This window comes from Trichosurus vulpecula, chromosome 6 (genome assembly GCF_011100635.1).
Source record: "Trichosurus vulpecula isolate mTriVul1 chromosome 6, mTriVul1.pri, whole genome shotgun sequence".
NCBI lineage: Eukaryota > Metazoa > Chordata > Mammalia > Diprotodontia > Phalangeridae > Trichosurus > Trichosurus vulpecula.
In genome coordinates, this window is record NC_050578.1 from 52,420,750 (window position 1) to 52,438,457 (window position 17,708).

The window sequence follows — 17,708 nt, forward strand, 5'->3', positions numbered from 1 at the left end:
GCATTCTGTAGGAAAAGATGGGATCAACTGATAACAGTGATTGTTACAATGATTTAGGGCAAGATTAATAATGTAGATTAAGGTGCAGATGTAAATATTGACTACTCCACCAATCAGACAAGTCTTTCTGCACGCCAAGTGAGCATAAAGGCATCTCAAAGTTGGATGGGTCTCCAGAGTTATTAGAGTCCAACCTTTATCTGAACAGGAATTCCCCATTCAACATTGTCAACATCCCTACCAATTGGTCACCTAGCCTCCATTTGAAGACCTGAAATAATGGAAAATATTGCCTCTGGAAGAAACCTATTTTACAAAGAGGGAGAAACAGAAGTGATATTATGGCAGGAATATGTTCCAGATCACCCATCCAAAAGGGAGAAAGTAGACGAAAAATTCCAAGATACACAATGCAAATAATAATAATATTTAACATTAACAATAATGTATTGTAGTGATAACAATAATAATAATAACTAACATTTATACAGTACTTATATTCCAGGCATTGTGCTAAGCACTTAAAAATTATCTCATTTGGTCCTCACCACAACACTGTTGGATAGGTGCTGTTCTTATCATTCCCATTTTACAGATGAGGAAACAGAGACAAATAGCAGTTAAATGACTTTCCCAGGGTCCACAGATATTAAGTGTTTATGATTGGATCTGAACTCAAGTCTTCCTGATTCCAGGCCTGGTGCTATATATGTCAACGATTACCTGGTTGCCAGAGCCTAACATAGTTATGATGGAGGACACCAGGTCTCTGGACATCTGATAGAGCTCCCTCTTTCTTCTAAAAGCAAACAATTGACAAATGCTTGTTTTATTTAGTGACAGTTTTGTTCTTCCAAAAGTCGAGTGGACAATAAGATGAACTGTTCCAGATGTGGAGTAGGCAATAATTTGAACTGTTTTCTTGGTCATGATTCTAACCAACAAAGTAGAATTAATTATTGAAGCTTAGATGATGGAGCTCTGTGGTCAAGAGTGATTTCTACTTTAGATTTCATAATGGAAAAGAAGAGGGAAAATGGGCTAGTCTAACAGTTAGCCTAGATTTGGGGGAAAGAGGAAGTTACAAAGATTCAAAGGAAAGGATAAGTGGGGTAAATTCTATATGGGAAAATCTCAGGGACAGAATTCCAAAAACACAGATCCAAACATGAATGATTTTGATGAGAAAGAAAAGGGGAAGATGTCTGAAGAGATTGGTGTGAATGTAGAGAGAACTCATCAATTAAAAGAGAAGTATACATATATCACATTTGCATAAATATAAATATACATATATGTATACATCTGTGTGTGTGTGTGTGTGTGTGTGTGTGTGTGTGTGTGTGTGTAATGGAAGGAAGGGACAACCTTACAACTTGATCTTGTAACAAGACATTTTCAAAAGCCATGTTTGGGAGTAGGATTAAGAGTAGGACCAAAGAGTGCATAGGACTACTGCTAGGGATAAATGAATGATAGCATAAAATGATGAAAAGACAAAACTATCTAACTCTTGTTTTGTTTCTGTTTCCTCTACCAGGAAGAATGATCTTCTTACTGGGAAGGATAGAAGCAAAACAGTTAAAAAGGTGAGAAGATACTAAAAAAAATACCTGATTGACCTTGATGGATAAATTCACCAGGATCAGGTGAACATCTTAGGATATGGCAAAGCCAACAGAGGATATCACTGGGAGATGTTGAGAAGCTGTCAATAAACTTTGAAAAATCAAGGAGAGCACAAGAGATTCTGTAGAGCTTCTCACTGACAAATACTGTCCTGATTCACAGGGAAGAGAGTAGAGACCTGCTTTATCACATCTAGCCATCCACCAGGACATCAAGATCTAGCCAGTGGGCATTTCTCCATCTGGCTTGCCACCATCCTTTAATTCTCTCTGCTCCAATTTTTCCTCTTGCTCAGGGAACCATATTCAAATCAATAGTATAGTTGCATCTGGAAGGACATGCTAATTTATTGTCCTGTGACTTTACTCACAATCCTTGTGACTGCTTAGAACAAAGTTTCTTTCTGTGGCTACCACCTCCTGATTTGTATTATAGTTGTATTTCCTGGAAAATAAATTTTTTTAGTACAGATTATTTAAATTGATGAGTGGTGAACAATTGAAAATGGAAGCAGTGATAACTGAAAGCTAGCATAGCTTCAATAAGAATAGGTCATATAAGATTGCCTCATTTCCTTTTTTTCCCCATATAAACTATACATGCATACACATATAGATATATACACAATACATATATGTACATATAATTTTTCTACCAATTACACATTAAAACAATTTTTTAACATTAAAAATGTTTTGAGTTCCAAATTCTATTCCTCCCTTCCTTCCTCCCTCCTCTCCCCCATCCTTGAGATGGTAAGCAATAAAATACAGGTGATACATGTGCAATCATGTAAAACATTTCCGTATTAATCATTTTGTATAAGAATATTTGTTTCCTTTTTTGATCATGTAACTAGACTGGTTACTATACCAGACCATGTTATGAGGCTAGGCTATGATGTAGATCAGAGAGTCAGCCATTACCCAAGAAGTCTGAACTAGATTAAAATGTAATTTAGAAATATTTAACAAAATAAACAAAAATAAAATCAAACAAAGATACTGTTAGTATGTGGTTTTCTAAGTTAATCTGTGTCCTGAAGGAATCCTTACGTATTGTTTAAAGGACCCTGCTTCTATTTGAGTTTGACACTACTGGTGTGGATATAGTACGCTTAGGTTTTTGACAATGAATTTGCCTCAGTCTCTCAAGCCAAATTTTTTTTGAACTTTTAAATTTATTTTATTCTGAACTTAAGAAATAAAACAAGCGTTTCTATAACATAGAAGGATAGAAACAAGATGATTGTACATAAATTGTAAATCTTTTATGTACAACTTGCTATTACTTTTAAATATATAATAAAGTTATCATGTAACTTTTTTTTTCTTTCTCCCCCTGCCCTAAAGGTGGCTAACATTAGATACAAATATATGCATAGATACACATACATATTCACACATACATGTGTGTATAAACATACATACATATGAGTGTGTGTGTATGTGTATGTGTGTAGATAGAGAGAGAGAGAGATGGATAGACATGTAAAACCATTCTATATAGGCTTCCATTAGTTCTTTCTCTGGATGCAGAAATCATCTTCCTTCACATGTTCTTTGTAGTTAATTTGTGTATTTGAAGTAGTCAAAATGACTTAGTCACTCAAAGTTGTTTTCAAAACAATATTCTTGTTACTGTATACAACATTCTTCATGCTAAATTTGTGAGCAAGGAGGAGAGTGAAGCCAAGGTAGCAGTAGTTAAATGGATTCAGAACTAGTGGAATCGCCAGACCAAAAGTGTCAATATTAAGGGGTTGATGCCAGCTTGGAAGAAGACCTTTAGGCTTGAGTAACTTAGGAATCTATCCTTGGACTTGCAGCATTCAACATTTTAATCAGTGGATGAAGCTATAGATGGCATGTTTATCAATTTTTAAGATGATTAAAAGATTTATTGTTCAGCTGTGTCCAACTCTTTATGACCTCAGTTGGAGTTTTCTTGGCAAAGATTCTGGAGTAGGTTGTCGTTTCCTTCTCCAGCTTATTTTACAGATGAAGAACTGAGGCAAAGAGAATTAAATGACTTGTCCAGGGTCGCACAGCTATTCAGTGTCTGAGGCCAGATTTGAATGCAGGGAGTTAAGTCTTCCTGAATCCACACCTAACACTTTATCCACTATGCCACCTAGACACCCATAAAAGCTTAGAAGATAGAAGGCATAATTAACCTTGAAAGGCAGTGTCAGGATCTGGAAAATTTTTGACAGGCTGGAATAATGTTTTGAATCCAGTAGGATGGACACTAATAGGGATAAATAGAAGACTGTACACAAGTTAAAAGAAATCATTTGCATAAGTGTGTAATGAAAAAGCGTTGGTAGACAAAAGGTCTGGGGTCTCAGTGGACTGCAAGGTCATTGTCAGTCAATAGTGTCACATGGACAACAAAGGTGATGTGATCCTAGTCAATATTAAAAGTCCACTTAATACCCAGGATGAGGAAGTGATAGCAGTGCTGTTCTCTGCCTTGGTCAGACCACATCTAAAATATCGTGTTTGATTCTTGGTACCACATTTTAAGGAGAACACTGGCAAACTGGAGAGCATCCAGAAGATGGTGGTGAAGGAACTAGAGACCATGACATATGTGGTTTGGCTTGAGGAACTGAGAATATGTCAATAGGAGAATAGAAGACTTATGGGAAACATAATAATTGTCAACACATATTTGAAGGGTTGTCATGTGGAAGAAGGCTCAGACTTGTTTGTCTTGGCCCCATCGGGCAGACCTGGGAGTAGCATGTGAAAATTGTAGAAAGGCAGTTTTGGGCTTGCTGTAAGGAAAAACTTCCAAACCATGAGAATTGGGCAAAAGTAGGATGCTCTGCTTTGTAAGGGAGAGCTTTCCCTAACCCCAGAAGTATTCCTGGTGAGGGTGGATGACCACTTGTTGTGGGGAATATCTGTTCTGGTGTGGTTTCAACCAAACACCCTCTGAGGTCCTTCCCAACTCAGAGATCCTGTGATTTTGTCACTGCTCTCTGTGTTGGTTAGAAAATTTTCCCATGAATCACAGACATGGAAATCTGAGAGTGAATGCTAGGAAAGAAAGGGAAATTTACCTAGCACAGTTTCATAGAACAGATTCCAGTTTGCTGCTTCTATTTCCTAAGAACATAACTTAATAGAATTATTCTCTTTGATTTTCTAAACTATTTATGCACAATCTGAACTACAATCTACCATACAATAGGACCTCATAATAAAAGAGAATTGCTGTAACGTAGGTTTGCATAAACCAAGAATCAAATTTCATCTGCAACATTATAATTACTAAGAGTAAATACATTATATTCAAAGGTTCACTCTCACTTGGGTTAAAAAACTGAGATGTCAAATAATATCTTCTGAAAAAACAACATATAGTAAAACCTGGTTAACTGTAAATATGGTTATCTTCATAGAATCACTATAGGACCATAATTCAAAGTGTAATTGGTCTAGAGCTGGAAAGGACCTAAGAAATTACCTAATACAACCTTTTCATTTGACATATGAGGAGGTGGAGGTTCATGGAAATGAAGTGACTTTCCAAGCTTACACAGGTAGTAAGGAACAGATTTAGAACTGGTTAGTTCTGTTTCCTCAATACTAGTCTTAGCAATATATTGTACTACGCTTCAGAATCAAATTGTTTCCAACTAGAGGATGTGTGAACTGATTCTAATTCCAACTTTTTTACTAGCTTGCAGTGTGAGCTTGAGAGAGACTTTACATCTTTGGGCCTTAGTTTCCTCATCTGTTAAAAGAGAAGATTGTGTGATTTTATGATTTTATATTGATAATCATAACATACATATATGTTTGTTATGTATACATACATACATATGAACACATTGACATATTACAATTTCTTAGTTTGTGATATCTGTCCCTCACCACTTTTATGGAAAACACTAGTGGTGCCCACATCTAGTGCTCATTAGGAAAAAGAAAGGAGGGTTCATGTGCCAGGGATCAAACCCATGACAGCATGCTTACTGCCTTGAGTAATTTAAATTTCATATGAACATCTTTCTTCAAGAGATAATCTGTTTGAATACCTAATTTTTGTTCCATTATTCATTTAATTTTTCATTCATTCATTCCATCATTCATTCATTTATTCTGTTTTTCCTCTTATCCAACCTTGAATCTCATTTCTCACATTTGCCTATTGTCTGTCATTCCTCCACATTGCCAGTCTCATGTCCTATATGTTATTCCCTCTGAAGTTACTGATGATTTCTGAATCACCAAGTTTGGTGGATTTTTCTCAAACCTCATCTTTCTGGACTTCTCTGCAGCATTTGACTGTACTGACCACCATCTCCTCCTAGCTACTCTCTCCTCTCTGGATTTTCATTATACTGCTTTTGGTTCTCCTTTAACCTGGCTGCTTTTTTTTCAGTATGGGTCATCCTCCAAACCATCCTCTCTAACCATTGTACTCCCAAGGCTCTGTCCTTGGTCCTCTTCTTTTCACACACTTGACCTTATCAACTCACATGTTTAGTTATCATCTCTATACCCAATATGTATATGTCAACTACAGGAATATTCTCCATCACTTCCTTCGAATCGTCAGTTCTTCCCCCTTACCCCATATTGTACAAAGGGACACACACAAACATACATGCATGCATGTATGTATACATACATGTCCTTCAATTTTCATATTCCAGTCAAATGTCACCAATTGCCTATTGGGCATTTCAAGCTGAATGTCCCACAAGCATTTTTGATTCAACATGTCCAAAACAGAGCTCATTCCCTTTCTCCCCAAATTAATCTTATTGTCTAAGCATCCTTATTTTTGTAGAGGCCACTGTCACTCTGCTAATCACTCCGTTTTACAACTTCAGTATCCTCCTTGATACTCCACCATCGTTCACCTCATATATACAATCAGTTGTCACATGATCTCATTTTTCCTCCATTGCATGGCTTGCATCTATCCCTTTATTTCCACTCACCCATCCATGACTCTTGTTCAGGCTCTCATCACCTCTTACCTGAACTATTGCAATAGCCTATTGATTGGTTTCCCTGCCTCAAGTCTCTCCCCTTCTTCCACACAGCTGTCAAAATAATTTATTCAAAAATATTGATCTGACCATATCACTCCTCTGCTCAATGAATTGCAGTGACTCCCTATTACCTTTAAGATCAAACATAATTTCTTCTATTTGGCAGTTAAAACCCTCCATAATCTTTCCCTCACCTTTCTAACCTTATTACACATTACTTGTCTCCTTTATGCACACTAATGTCTAGCCAAATGGGTCTTATTGTTTCTTTTTAATGCATGGTAGTCTATTTCTTTTCTCACTTCTGCCTCTTAGAATCTTAGTTTCCTTTAAGACTCAGCTCAAGTAATTTTATATAGTTGTTTTCCTGATCCCAGTACTTTCTTATCTTGTATATAATTAATATATATGTATATATATATATATATATGTATATATATGTTCATACTGTCACCCTTTGATAGACCATAAGCTCCTTGAGGGCAAGAATGACTTCACTTGTGCCTTTATATTCCCAGTGCCTTGCACATAGTGGGCATTCAGCAAATTTTTGTTGGTTGGTCAATATGTCTCATTTAACTGAAATATCTCCGTTCTCTGGGCCCTCCTCATTTTGTATCTCATAATCAACGGTATTTTTATTCCAAATGACCTACATCTTCTTGCTTCTTGCTTTTCATAATCTGAGGTTCTATCACTGCATATCCTATAATTCTAAACAGGTCAACCTAAGCAGCCTTTCTCTGTCATGTACTCTGGGAGCCTTTTAATCATACACACTTGTTGGGTTCCTGGCTGTGCCTCTGCTTGAGGCCAGAAGAAAGAGCACAATCCCATTGACTCCAACATTGAGAATTGCAAGAGATCTCAGAGCTCAACAAATTCAACCTCTTCATTTTACAGCTGAAGAAACTGAGGCTCAGAGAGTCTGAATTGCCCAAGGTCTCACAACCACTAAATGGCAAAGCTGAAATTAGAACTCATATTGTCTGACACCAAATTCTCCACCCTTTACACTGGGCCATGCTGCCTTGTCTATTTAGGAAATGTAAAAAGTTAGTTTTTAAGCTTTGTTATATAACTATTTAATAGATAACCCTCTCATTCTCTAGAAACTCTTTAACATGATGAGAAAGCAGTATTATTTCCATTTACTGGGGTAGAGGTCTCATCTCTTCCATTATCGTGATGACAAATGATGTTCTATTCCTTATGGAAGGCCAATGCATGGACCATAAGACTGAGCCTGCACTCATTCCTAGATGTTATACAAGTTGGTTTGGGGGGAAATGAATTAAGTAAAGCAACTAATTGAGTAATGTAGCAGTTTTTTAAAGGAACTAGATTGTTGGTTTGATTAAACATTTTTTCTCAAGCCAGTTTGTGTACACAGCCTGATATTTGAAACTCTTGTCTTCCAAGAATGAAAATGCTAGTGTTAAAGGGAGTCACTGAAGACTTGAAGTTTATAGAGGAAGGAGCAGGATAAAAAAACAATTGAAACTTGGTGAAAGTCTCATTGAGAGAATATGTTCTGTTTTGTAGTGGAAGGAATCATGGTTATAGAAGAGATAACTTGCTTCAACTTTCAAAGAATGCAGTCAGCTGTTTCTTGGCTATTGCCTTAGGATTCCGGAGAGGTAAAGTAAAAAAAAAATTATATATATATATATATATATATATATATATATATATATATATATATATATATACACATACACACATATATGTATATATATACACACATATATATATACATACACATAATATATATATATTTATATGCATATATGATTATATTGCTATCTAACCATCTATCCATTATTGATTTGCCTGGGAGGTAGGGTGTGTTCAGGGAAAACTAATGCCTCTGGTGTGAGGGCTGCTGAGCCCTTTTGGGGATGCTTTTCCTCTTTGGTGTCTACCTAATTCATCTGACTCTTACCTGTGGCTCCCAGAAGCTATAGCATGTGCAGTGTTCACATGCGCTGTGAAAACAATTTGTTACAAGGGCCATAAAGCCAGCTAAAGCAGGCTCTGTGGAGCACTGGTTAGCTTGGTTAGACACTGAAGACACGAAGGTCATCCACTGCATCTTGAACCATCACCAATCATCTTGACTCTGTCCTGCCGCTGGACTGTGATGACTCTGGAAGATAGACTGAGGCTGAGGACTTTGTACAACTCTGTCTCACTTAAATTCAATTTGTGCACAAATCAAAAGACATCACCCATACCATTTTTACCAATTTCAAAGTCCTGCAGAGACAGGCAAGGCACAAAGTAGCAGGTGTGGATACACTGGGAGCTATAGTCACAAACCTGCCCAGGCCAAAGGGTTGTCTTCTCGCTCGAAGCAACAGTAGGATTCAGCAGCCCCCTGGGTGTCTGAGCATCCTTTTAAGGACCACACTGCTCACCTCCTGGTGTAAGGAAGGGGATAGAAAATGTGCCTTAAAAATTATCTGCTTATCTAACCCTGGCCTGATTACCATGGCAGTCAGGGATCCTACCCTGTGGTCAAAAACCAAAAAAATGTTCAAAACCTTCTGCAAAGGTGATTCTACTCACCATCAGTACATGGAATACACACACACTTGTAGACCTGAAAATCCAGTTGACCTGAAAGAAGAATAGCTCTTGTTGCAAGAGAACTCAGAAGGTATCACATAAAATAGCAGCCCTGAGTGAAACAAGACTGTCAAATGAAGGCCAGCTTCCTGAAGTTGGATCAGGATACATGCTTTTCTGGAGTGACTACAGTGAAGGGGAGTGCTGTGAAGTTGGAGTAGGTTTTGCAATCAAAACTAATCTGGTCAACAAGCTTATATGCCCACCAAAAGGAATGAATAACAGGTTCATGACAATGTGATTGCCACTTGCAGGAAAATTCCATGTCACCATCATTAGTGCCTATGTTCTATCATGACAAACCCTGATGAGCTCAAAGAAAAATTTTATGAAGACCTCAAAACCTTTATCATCAATGTGACAAAAGAGGACAAGCTTATAATTCTGGGTAACTTTAATGCTAGAGTAGGCTCAGACTACCAGATATGGCAAGGATTCCTTGGGAGGAATGTAGTTGGTTGGAAACAGCAACATCAATGGTCACTTACTGCTGAAGACTTGTGCATCTCATGAACTTCTTATCACCAACAATGTTTTAGATTTACCTAAATGCAATAAAACTTTATGGAGGCATCCTTGCAGTAAACATTGACATTTAATAAGCTACGTGATTTTAAGGAGAAGGGACAGAAAGGATGCAAGAGTGATGAAGGCAATGTGTAGTGCAGAGTTCTGGACTGATCATAGACTTATCATCTCCAAGTTAAATATCTGCATGCAACAAAAGGGGCAGCCCCAAAGCAAAATGAGTGCCAGAAAACTTAATGTCAACATATTAGAGTGCTTCTCTGAGTGGTAATAGCTTGTCGCTAACTTGGAGGGAAAGTTGAGCCAACACGTGGTTGGCAACAGTTGAGCAGAAAAGGAGTGGGCAGCTTTCAGAGATTTGGTGTATAGCACAGAATTTGCTCAGAACACTCACAAACATCAAGACTGGTTTGATGAAAATGATGATGAAATTCAGAAGCTGCTAAATGAAAAATGAGAACTACGTAAGGTTTACCAGCAGGATAGTTCATCCATCTCTAAGAAGGCAGTATTTAACTCCATCAAAAATAAAGTACAAATGAAGCTTAGAAAGATGCAAGATTATTGGTTCAGGAAGATGGCAGATGACACTCAGTTTTATGCTTATATTAACAATCTAAAGTGTTTTTATGATGCCCTGAAAGTTACTTTTTGGGCCAAAGATATATGGTGCATCTCAACTACTGAGTGCTGATGGAGCCACATTGATTAGTGATAAGGACATGATCCTAGAGAGATGGGCTGAACACTAGACAGACCATCATCAAACAATGTTGAAGCCAATGACTGTTTACCTCAGGTTGAAGTTAACCCCCCTATAGCCAAATTTCCAACTGAAGAAGAGGTTTTTGAATGCCATTAGGCTCCTCTCCTATGGCAAAGCACTTGGTGCTGATTCTATTCCAGCTGAGATTTACAAGATGGGGAGTCCATTGCTCATACAAAGGCCGAGTGAAATTTTCTGGATTATATAGCAAGAGGTTATTTCCCAAAAGCTGAAGGACACCTCAACTGTCCATCTTGATAAAGGTAAAGGAAATAGTTTGTCCTATGACAATCACAGAGCATGGGTATGTTTTTCTCTTAATGCTCACAAAATTTTGCCAAAGTCATCTTTAATAGGCTGATGCTTCACCGGGAAGATGATTATCTACCTGAGAGCCAGTGTGGCTTCAGAAAGGGCTGAGGAATGGTTGATATGATGTTTGCTGCCCAACAACTCCAAGAGAAATGCCAAGAGCAAAACAGAGGTCTGTACACAACATTTGTAGATCTGATCAAGGCCTTTGATGCTGTTAGTCATGAGGGCTTATGGAAAATTGTGTCAAAATTTGGTTCCCTGGAGAAGTTAATTAGTATTGTCTGTCAATTTCATCGTGTCATGATTGCCCAGGTTCTGGATAATGGACGACGCTCTCCAACTTTCCTAGTCACCAATGGAGTGAAACAAGGCTCTGTGCTTGCTCCCATGCTTTTTATCATGACTTTCAGCCATATCGTCAAATGCCTTCAGTGAGGATGAACATGGCAACAAGGTCTGCTACTGCACTGATGTAAGTTCTTTAACTTGAAAAGTCTACAAGCCAAGAGCAAAGTAGAGGGTGTGTTAGTACATGATTTTCTGTTTGCAAATGATTGTGAACTCAGTGCAGCTTCTGAATCTGAGATGCAACAACGTATGGATTGATTCTCTGCTGCCTGTGTTGGTTTTGGTGTAACAATTAACACCAAGAAAATGCAGTTGTTCCATCAGCCAGCACCACGCCATCCACACATGACAGCAAATGGAGAAGTTTTGAATGCTGTGGATAAGTTCACTTACCTTGGCAGTATGCTTTAAAGAGATATATACGCTGTTAATGAGGTTAACACATGCATTGCCAGAGCTAGCTCAGTGTTTGGGAGGCTCTGAAGGAAAGTATGGGAGAGAAGAGGTATTAGACTGACTACCAAACTGACGGTCTACAGAGCCGTTGTGCTGTGACCTCATTGTTGTAAGCCTGTGAAACCTGGAGAGTCTACCAGCGCCATGGCAGGAAACTGAATCGCTTCCATTTGAATTGTCTTAGGAAGATTCTAAAGATCACCTGGCAGGATAAGGTACCAGACGCTGAGGTCCTTTCTTGAACTAAACTGCCAAGCATTCAAACTCTACTGGAGAGAGCACAACTTCAGTGGGTTAGCCATGTTGTTTGAATGCCAAATATATGCTTGCCAAAAAGACTTTTATGGAGAACTCACACAGAGCAAGTGCTCACATAATGGTCAGAAAAACAAACACAAGGACACTCTCAAGTTCTCTCTGAAGGACTTTGGAATTGATTGTGTGACATGGGAGACGCTGGCACAGGACTGCCCAGCATTGGATGCCCTTATCAAAGAAGGTGCTGTGCTCTATGAGCAAAGCAGAATTGAAGTAGCTCAAAAGAACATGAGATGCATAAATTTAGAGAATCCATCCCAAATGTTCATATGGACTATTTGTGCCTGACCTGTGGTAAAGCATTCTGAGCTCATATTGGTCTGACGAGCCAGCTGGACACACTGAAACTTGACTCTAACCTAGTGATGCCATTTTGCTCCTCTTTGAGAATGAAGAACAACAACCAACAACCCTTGATTTGCCTCTCCTACCTGTCTACCTACCTATCAAATCTTATCTATCTATGTATCTATCACCTATCTATCTATCTATCTATCTATCTATCTATCTATCTATCTATCTATCTATCTTTCTGTTGATCTATTTATCTATCTGTCTGTCTATCTATACACATATAAAATAATAGCTAGTGTTTACATTATACTTAAAGCTTTATGAAGCACTTTCCATATGCTATATCATTTGGTTCTCATGACAATTCTGTGAAGCAGATGATATTATAACCCACATTTTACAGAGGCTAGTCTCACAGAGGATAAATGATTTGCTCAGGGTCACATATTTAGTAAGTGTTTGAGGCAAGATTTGAACACAGGTCTTTCTGACTCTAATCTAGGCAGTCCAGTGCTCTAATCACTCTGTATACTCCTCTCTCTCTCTCTCTCTCTCTCTCTCTCTCTCTCTCTCTCTCTCTCTCTCTCTCTCTCTCTCTCTCTCTGTCTCATCTGGCATTGATGTAACTATAGTTAAAGCAGATAATAAAGGAGAGTTGAAGAAGTTACTTGGATTGATGGAAAACACACACACAGAGGTGTGTGTGTGTGTGTGTGTGTGTCTGTGTAAATGTGTATATATTAAACAGATTCATTCAAATTTTAGAGTTTCCTGGGAGCACTAGGAGGTTCAATGTCTTGCCCATGGCCATGCAGTCAGCACATATCCGAAGAAGGACTTGGTGAAGAGAGGCTGGCTCCTCATCCGATCCTGTACCCACATCCCCTATGTATATGTCATGGGTCATTCTTTTGTGTTGCTCCATGTCAGTGGGCATGTACTCTGGCTCAGTGCCAAAGTACTTGTTCCTTGGTTAATTCCTTATTGCTTTCTGTGATTGAGGGAGGGAGGGAAAGGATCACGGTGTTGAATATGATTTGTCAGCTTAATCACAAAGATTCAACCTTTCAACTGGACATAAGCAGAATGGGGAGAAATGGTTAGCAGTCTTTATTTTTGTTTGAAGTGCATCTTTTTTTTTTTTTTGATTTTCAGTTGGGGGAAGGGATCTCTCTCCTCTCCTCCTTCAGTGGCAATAGCTAAGTGCATGATAATGTTTATTAACATTTTTCTCCTTAATATGCCTAAAATGGGATCTTATTTTCCTGGCTACCTCTTCTGTTTTTTACTTCTTTCTCTGAGGACAAAACAGAAGAGTTGGCCACTGCTAAGCCATGCAATGGATAGAGCACCAGGCCTGAAGTCAGGAAGATCTGAATTCAAATCTGGCCTCTGACACTACCTGTGTGACCCTGGGCAAGTCACGTAACCCTATTTGCCTCAGCTTTCTCTTCTGTAAAATGAGTTGGAGAAGGAAATGGCAAGCCACTCCATTATCTTTGCCAAGAAAACCCCAAACTGCAGTCACAAAAAAAATTGAACACAACTGAAGAACAAAAGAACTCTGAGTACAGGTGACCAAACAGGGATGATGAAGGTAGGTGTTTCCACCATCATGGTAGCCTGAAGAGTTTGAGTTTGGGAGCTCCCGAATAGGTGCTGACTTCCCATTAGGTGGTGCTTCCTCTATTCCTTAGAAGAAAATGGTAGCCTCCAGTAGGTTGTTGGAGCTGAAAGGACTAAGGAAGTCCAAACCATGTTGTGCCATGCCAGGAGATTCAACCTCATGAGTGCAGCTCCGAGATGAAAATGTAATATCTGTCCAGCAGACTCATTAAGTGCCCTTATCACCCAGGGGAGTATAATAGATGTGTTGGATTGTTGGTTTCCATTTTGAGATTTTGTCAATGGGTATTTATGAGTTACTTCTATTTTAGGAATTGTTTTATGACAGATGAAAAAACAGCTATCAGAACTATCCTGTACTTGACATCTACTTTATGTTTTGAATGCATTTTCTGGAAGGAATCCTGTTAATATCTTAGGGGAGACATGACCAAGCTATTTTGTAGAGACTTCCTCTGGAATTCTGAGTTGAAGACATAGAGAACAAGATAGATTTGCAAAAGTCTGATCCCCTCTCTTTGGGGTTTGGCTCTCCTAGAACTGAGCCTGGTTTATGTGAGTACTGAGAAAAGTCCTTCTTTGGAGACGCCTCCCTGGCAGCATTTTATGCACATGTAAATACATGGAAAATCAGTACATATAGAACATATACTTAAGAAAGTGTGACAGAGAATGTGTTTAAATGTCTTTAGTGTTTGTTGTCTTGGCTATGTGGACATACATGTGAATACACCATACATATATGTATGAATGGGCTTTCAGGACTATAGTGACTATTGTATTGTTAAACTATACATACGTGTGTATATACATGCATATACATTTCTGCCGCACATCCATGTTTTTCTCTCACATATTTATTTGTGCAATACTATTGCCACTCTTGCCCTGAAAGCTCGTCTATACGTATAACACATTACACACATGTAAACATTTGTGTATACGTAGGCTTTCAGGAGAATCTAGCTATCTCTCTCTTTGTCAGTCTCCCTTAGTAGAGGTCATTCTTCAGCAGGAGCTCATGTACACACATATACATATGTGTATATACATATATATGTATATACAGAGAGGACAGAGAAAGAGTGAGACAGAGAGACACATAGATCTATAGATAGATAACCATAGATCTATAGATATCTTTCTAGAGATTATATCTATATCTATCTATCTATCTATCTATCTATCTATCTATCTATCTATCTATCTACCTGTCTACAGACTTTATCACTGTAGTGAGCTCCTGCTGAAGAATAACCTCTACTAAAGGAAATTAGCTCCTTCTCTGCAGCTTACACTCTTTGGTACTAGTGCAGGACACTAAGATGTTGTGACTTGCTCAAGGTCACATAGCCAGTTTATACCAGAGGTAGGTTTTGAACACAGGTCTTCCTGACTCTGAGGCAAGCCCTCTACCCATCCTGCTGCCTCAGATACATGCATGCATACATACATATATGCATATGTGAGTGCATGCACACATACTACCTCTGTCCTATGTCTCTGTCTATCTCTGTCTTTAAATATATGGATTGATACCCCTTCCCTTACATGTGTGTGTTGCATAGGGCACCAATAAGTAGAGTCTTATACCAACAGGCAAAAGTTTTTGCATATTCCTATCACCTCTATCTAGATATATACATATAGTTATATAGTGTAACTTAACCCTTAAAACCAATATTTATAGGACAGATCAATGTCTCCCCTTTGTAAGCAGAGAGCGGAGTTGGTGAGAATGGGAGAGAAGAGACCTATATTCTTTTCAGTTTCTTGAAGTTTCTTTGGGCTCTGTGGTCACTTCAGGCATTTCTGGCTTCCAGATTCAAAAGCAAAGATGGATGATGCCAGCCCCACTTCAGGTTGCTGATGGAAAAGTTTCTGGGAAGAAGCCAACATGAGAGGAGCTGCAGTTTCCATCATGTCCTCATCCCCAGCTTGCTATGCTATATTAAACACTTTGGGAAACTTCCCCTTGGGGGAAATCGAGATTCACTCACTTGAGCTGTTTCCTCACTGGAAGAGCTCCATCATTCTGTATTGTACACTTTCTCTGATTTCTGTTTTGCTATCAACTTGGATAAATAGGTTTATTTTGTACCTGCTATTTGGATTCATAATAGAACTGGTGCTTTATGGGAAGGGAGTCAAGCTGTGAGTTATTAAGCTTAGGGTCTCCCTTTCCCTTATCCATCTAATTGTTGTGTTAAACAACAATCAGAAATTATGCTTGAACCTGAAAACCATATCCTATAGACTAAGAATATTTAAGGGAGCAGATAGATATGATTCTAACCCAGTGCTTCTTCTCTCTGAGGAGAGAAGGGTGACTCAGCTTTTGGCCCCAATCTTTTTCTGGCAGGAATAAAGTCTCCCATGGAGAAAGCTGTGGGGAGAAGAGGCTAGAGATGTCTATTCTTTCTCCCTTCAAGTCACACAATTCCCCCATGGCACATGGAGGGGGACAACTCTTCGTTGCATATTTAAAAGCAAATTTCTTTCAGAGATGATTATTCTTTTTTATCAGATTAAAAGCAAGATGATTATTTCCTATGTAATTTCATTGAAAGCAAACACCAATCTGAAAGAAATCAGACAGTTAAATACCTTCTCCATGCCCTCTCTTCCCCTTTCCCCTTTTTCAGGATTGTTTACCTGACACTCAATATCTTAATATTTCTGATGTTAAAAGGAAAGACACATTTTTATTTTGAGTTGGGAACTGAGCTGGGAACCTAGCCCATTGCAAAAGGGGGGAAATCAGGACACAAACCAGATCTTGCTCCAAGGTAGCAACATTTAATTTCATGCTGAGAAACAGCTTAATTAACTATGCCAGAGCTACAACAGAGCAGTATACTTCTCTTCCAGTCATGGTGAAAAGCAAAGTGTCAGTTTCATCTGAAGGAAGTACCAAATTGGAAGTCAAACTCGATGAAAACTTAGCAATGAACTGGGGAAACAAGCCACATATTGGACCCTTCAGTGTTTCAAATTGTTAAGCATTTGAGGTTTAAACACAATATAAAACATGTGTTTAAAAAATGCTTCCCTTTAGCTTTTCATTCCAGGGAAAACAAAACTCACATCTTTATTTACATTCGTACCTCTAAGTGCCCCTTTCAGAAAGGATCACACCATTCTTCCTGAGATTCAGGGAGATTTAAGAATCATTTTGTATATACAGATTTCCTAGAATAACAAGTCCCATTTGAGATGTTACACACACATACACATATGTAAATATATAGGTATATATATGTAACAGAATGCAATTACCACAAAGGCAATATATACATATCACACATGGGTGTGCATTGTATACCATGCAAAATATATATAAACACAAATACATATCTGAATAAACACATATGCCTACATATATACAAACATATGGTGTGGGTTTGGAATTTGAGAATACAAAATTTCCACTTTTTCCTAAAGAAAAGAAGTGTCAAATTTTTATATTTTATTGAACATGTTTCAGTGGATGTTTATAGGTAAGAGTCATGGCATAGTGATAATGATGATTAAATATTGAAGTATTGTCACTGAAAATCTTTAGGAGATGGAGTTTGAGGAAGAATCAGAAAACTGGAATTTCTCTTCAATGTGTTTGCTCTGGTTTTCGGATAAACTTTGTTCAGACAGAATCCATTTTGCTTTTTTTAAAGTCATTTTCAGTTCTCTATTACTACCACTTTCATTCCTCCTTGCTTTCCCTTTGACCTTCTTAAAAGTAGAAAAAACCCCACTTAATTTATTAGAGATATTCGTGCC